General features: G+C 31.8%; 1 long non-coding RNA gene across 5 annotated transcripts; it reads right to left on the reverse strand.

The window, feature by feature from the left end:
* Nucleotides 1–1324: 1324 nt before the first annotated feature.
* Nucleotides 1325–4711, reverse strand: LOC121220031 (uncharacterized). 5 transcript variants are annotated; one of them, XR_005917111.1, is made up of 8 exons: nucleotides 4212–4696; nucleotides 3995–4100; nucleotides 2896–3340; nucleotides 2720–2801; nucleotides 2549–2602; nucleotides 2313–2376; nucleotides 2029–2110; nucleotides 1325–1858 (listed from the first exon to the last, which is right to left on the reverse strand). It is a non-coding gene; the product is annotated as an uncharacterized lncRNA (long non-coding RNA). The 5 variants fall into 5 exon arrangements; XR_005917110.1 differs by having other exon boundaries at nucleotides 2313–2602; nucleotides 4212–4701; XR_005917112.1 differs by having other exon boundaries at nucleotides 2549–2801; nucleotides 4212–4701.
* Between the last annotated feature and the right edge of the window lie 710 nt (nucleotides 4712–5421).

The raw sequence follows: 5421 nt of genomic DNA on the forward strand, positions 1-5421 counted from the left end.
CTCGATTTACGAAAATGGGATTTTGAAACTGCATTTTCAACACCATTAAATTTTGAGTCATCACATTTACGCATGGTATGCTCCACCAAAAATCGAGATCTTTGTTTGGAGATTGTTAAATGGGTACCTACTAAAGTCTTTCTACGATGAAAATTATCCCATCTAATGCTTGTTGCTGCCCATTGTGTGGCTTAGAGGAAAATATTGTTAATTACTTGTCTTTTAGTTGTCATGAGTCTTGGGCTATTTGGTAGCATTGTACTTCATTATGGGAGATCCTTGGGTAGCCCCAAACAATCTTGATATGTTTTTCATGGCATGGATTTGTGCTATTGACCCCAATTGTTGCAACAAGATCTAGTTTATGTTATTCTTTGTTGTTGTTTGGTCCATTTGGTCTCGCAAAAATAAGATGATCTTTAATAACAAAAATATGGGATAGGGTTCAAGTCATTGATGGTTTATTTGCTAGGGTTGCTTTGTTGTTCAAAATTAAGTGGTCTGTCTCTAAGGCCTTATTTGGCGACATTTTATGTTTCCTTGTCTTATTCAATCTTTTATTGGCAAGAAACTTGATAGATCATCCAAAAGATGACAGCCTCTGTAATCCAGTTTCCTTAAATTGAACGTTGATGGTGTTGCATCAGGGAGGGACGACCTCGCAAGTATTGGAGGTATTCTTCACACTACACCAAAATAGGCTTTTAGCGGCGCTTTTTTAGGCCTTTAGCGGCACTAAAAAACGCCGCTAAAAGTATTTGCGACGCTTTGAGAAGCGCCACAAAAAACGTCGCTAATGATAGCGTCGCTAATTTTAGCGGCGTTTTTAGAAATAAACGCCGCTAAAGAACAAGACCTTTAGCGGCGCTTTTCCACAAACGCCACTAAAGACCAAGACCTTTAGCGGCGCTTATCAACAATCGCCGCTAAAGACTATAACCTTTAGCAGCGCTTTTATCACAAACGCCGCTATAGATCAAACCTTTAGTGACGGTTCTTGCAAAAACGCCGCTAAAAACATAACTTTAAAAAAAATTATTTTAATCAAATTATATTTATTTTTATGATAAATATTATATTATGTTTTATTTTCTAAATTTAAACTTTAAATATACCTTTAAGGATAAATAAAAAATATTATTTAAATTAAATTTTCTATGAAAATTTTAACTTTAAAACTAAATATAAAAATTAATGAATTTAGTTTTAAAATTTAAAATAATAAATTAATAACACAATTAAAATCCAAAAGTTAGAACTCAAGTTGTCGTAAATATTAAAGTAAAAATAAAAATTTAGAACCAAAACTAAAATAAATAATACATATGAGAAACTTGTATGGCTTCTTCCATCTATATTCTGCATTTTGGAACAACTTCCTAATTACATTTCAAAATGGCAATGAGTAGGCATGAGTCAGTACAACTTTAAATAACCTTAAATTTATGTATTACGAAATCTACACAAGTGAGGTAAATTACACTAGTTTAAAAAAGTAGACCAAAATGCATAATATGAGGATGAACTTGCTTGGAAGTTTTCTCATCTACATGTTTTCATGTTTTCTCTGGGAAAATTAGCAGAAAAGCTGGTTAATTTTTCCAAGGGTAAGTGTTGGAAATGCCTTGATAATGGATAAAAACTAGGTTGCATGAAGCTCATCCATGAGAAAATATTCCTAGCAAACGATGGCAAGAAAAAGGCACCTATTGTTCTTGCTCCCATCCTCCTAATCTCTCCCCAGGGACATAGTTTGTGAACACCCGAAACTCATTTCCAAGTTTGCTTGAGTGTCGTGGCCGAAAATTGCATGCACGCAAACCCAAAAGCTCTGCAGCTCTATCCCTCTGCACCTCTCCTGCAAGTCATTCTCTTATCTTTTACTTAAAAAAAAGCCACTAAAACAACCATTGACATCCATACTTATATTCTGCACTATATTGGAGTTATCCATATACGGCAGTAAAGATGACTAACTCAGCATTTATTGCAAGTTATGTTCAGTTGGAAAGGAAGTAAAAGCTTTACCCGTAAGCAAAAGCAAGTGAGATTCTCGTGGTTGAGCAAGAAAATATATTGTTTGAGTAACTTTCTCTAAACACTCCTTGCTCTGCAACCATGCACAACATATGTAATATACTGTCAAAAATTTCATCCAAACATGAACTCAAGTGAACACCAGTACAGCCATGGCAAAGTTAAGCAACAGGTGCCCATATAAAATATCTGCTCAATCGAGATTATGAGAAAAATAGAAACTGATGCTCTAACCCTAAATGTTCCATATGAGACCAAAATAATGGTTTACCTACCATCTTATGATTGAAAAATGTCAAAATCTTCACATTCTCCAACGATAATATATTTAAAATAGCTCTGTAAAGCAAATCAGTTGGTGTCAGTATGCATGGCAAAGCTGATAAAATCGAATGGAGATAAAAAGGCTATTTTTGATGGATTGCAATTGAAAATTGGGAATTAGTATTAGTACCAAAATCTCAGTATGCATGGCAAAGCTGATAAAATAGGCCAAGAAATAGCAACTTACTAGTTGGTGTCAAACCACTTGGTCATTTCCATGGCAGGCACAGAGGCATTTTCTCTGGCCATTGAGAATTAATAATTTCATCATCAAAATAAGCAATTCAAATCCATTTTAACAATTATCATTAACCATCAATACACACATAAACTTAACAACAAGTTGAGAACTATGAACCTATATATTGAACAATCAGCACTTCCACTTCAATTTACAGATCCACCAACAATAGAGTAGCATCAGGATACAGATCCACCACCTTTTAGCACCATTTGCAAAACTATCATAAGTTTATATGCTCGTAGCCGAAAACAAATAATAGAACCTATAAAGCTAAAATATTAGACACTGACCTTCTTTTCCTTTTCCAAAATTTCTCTTAGGGGACAAGGTAGTGCTGCCTCTTTGCTTGTCGTTGAACAGTTTTACTAGCAGATTTCTACTCCATCTGTGGAAACTTAATCTTTTTCATAACATTAGTCTTCCCTTCAGAACTTGCTCAGTAATTCAACAAAGAGCTCGTTAAATTCACAGGATAGAAATTTTTAAAACACAATATTTGACAACAAATGCAAACAAAATGATGAGGGAAAAAATCAGTCAAAAATAGGATAAAATTCCTTAAATGATATGTGGATAGAAAGTGGTGAACATGATTGATTCAGGTCATCGCTTGATAAAATTCAAAAATTCAGTACTTACCATCTCTTGGCTAGGCACCTTTAAATTTTCTACTCTCTCTGGCAGTAAATTTATGATTAAAGACATTTCCTCTGGTTGTCCCTCTTGACGGGTGATCTACATTAGAAATATAAAGGTGTAAAGATTACAAACCCTCAAATCATAAATTACTTTATGTTGACTAGTTTTCAACAATATCTGTGAATTCAATAAACCAAAGATAAAAGACAGTTTACTGCATTTTTTAATTTTAATCAACACTAACCATTTTTGCATAGATTTAACTTCACCAAGCCATGTGTGGGCTATGCCAAAACTTTTTACAACCACACTTAAACAAACCGGAAAAGAGAGGAACACTAAAACTTTGAATGGTCTTGCACCAGCTATCATTAAAAAGCCTTTACCTTGAATATGTTAAACTAACTGAAGAAAGAGTCCTGGAAATAGAAAAACTTTTCCTTCCCTAGTTTTATGACTTATATCCTACCACTCATAAATAAAAACAAGAGCACCCAAAACGCTAAGCTCCATTCCAATAAATAAAAACAAAAAACAAAATAATAAGTAAAACAGTTCGTAGCAGGATAAGCATGCATAGGTTTCAAAAGGCATTATATCAAACAAGAAATATGATCTAGTCATCCATCATCTCTACTTTTTTTTCCTGAAGAAAAGAATCAAAAGTCAAATTCTCAAAGCAAGAATTTCAGCCCACGGCATCACAACCACAAATTTAAGAAACATAATAAAGAGGAGATAATAGTGTACCAGATGGAGAACGGAAGCTAGTAAGAATCAGACCCCTAATTTCTAACCGTGCTATCTGTACTTCCTCAATAACATCAAGCAGATTTCGTAAAAGTGAACTGGTCCTCTGCATAATCAGATCAAACCAGAATAAATGTAGAGCAAAGTTAAACAAACGGCTACAAGAAACTATAGAATCACTCAACTTAAAATACGTACTATAGCTTCGTTCTAGTACCTTCCGATTCTCACAAACAGATCTTCAGCGTATTGCTTCCATTTCATGCTGAATCGTTTTTGGTGCATCCAATTTCCTCTTCTTTTTTTCTTTTTGAATATAATCTCTTCTTGTTAAAATTTTTTTGGGATTTTTGTTATAATGTCGCAGGAAGGGAGGAAGAGAAAGCGAGAGAGACGGCCTGTTTGCAAAGTTAGGGTTTCAGTGGGAAAATTAGAGGTTTCAGGGGGAATTTGGAGATAAAATGGCGGGATAGGTTTTAAAGTAAAATAATTTTTTTGTGGCGTTTACTATAAAAACGCCACTAGAAAATTAAATTTCTATAGTGAAACGGAACGTTTTGGAAAAATTCAATGCATATTTGTGGCGTTTTTAGCATAAATGCCACTAAAAATTAAACCCATGTAATAAAACGGTAGCGTTTTGAAAAATTTTAACACATATTTGCGGCGTTTTTGGTCAAAACGCCGCTATTGATTACCTTTTGCGGCGTTTTCTAATAAACGCCGCAAAAAATGCTGAAATTTTTTATTTTATTTTTTATAAATTGATTTATAAATTGCTTATCTTTTTCAAAAAAACGCCGCAAAAAATTATTTCATTTTGAACAAAATGACGCCGTTTTGCTATGCTAAATTTTTTTTATAAATTAATTTTTTATAAAAATAAAAAAACCAAGTACTCTCAAAATAAATATTTTATATTTTAATAAGAAAAAAATGATAAAATGGTTGTAATTAATTATTAAGTTAGAATTATCCAAATTAAATAATTACCTATATATCCATATCATTTTTATTTCATTTTTATTTTTGTATTTTTTTCTTATAATTTGGTCCTCTCCAAAATAAATAATTATACCTAAATATCCATATCAATCTATTACTTTTTTTAACTTATTTATTAATTCTATTTAAACTAATATTTAAATATATTAAATGGTTTAGATTAATTTTTTTTAAATATAAAAGCATTAATTAATTGAATAAAATTTTATTATTTAACAAATCTCAAGTAAACCTTAACCTTAAACCCTAAATTAACCATTCAATACATATAAAGTCTATTTATTATATATCTCTTAAATAATTTAAACTATATACTCATAATTTCAATATATTTGATTTATTATTATCTCTTTTACAATTATATAAGAACATATTTAAAATATAAATTAAAAATAAATAATCTAAACTCAAAACCTTAACCC

This window comes from Gossypium hirsutum, chromosome D08 (genome assembly GCF_007990345.1).
Source record: "Gossypium hirsutum isolate 1008001.06 chromosome D08, Gossypium_hirsutum_v2.1, whole genome shotgun sequence".
In the NCBI taxonomy this organism is placed as follows: Eukaryota; Viridiplantae; Streptophyta; class Magnoliopsida; order Malvales; family Malvaceae; genus Gossypium; species Gossypium hirsutum.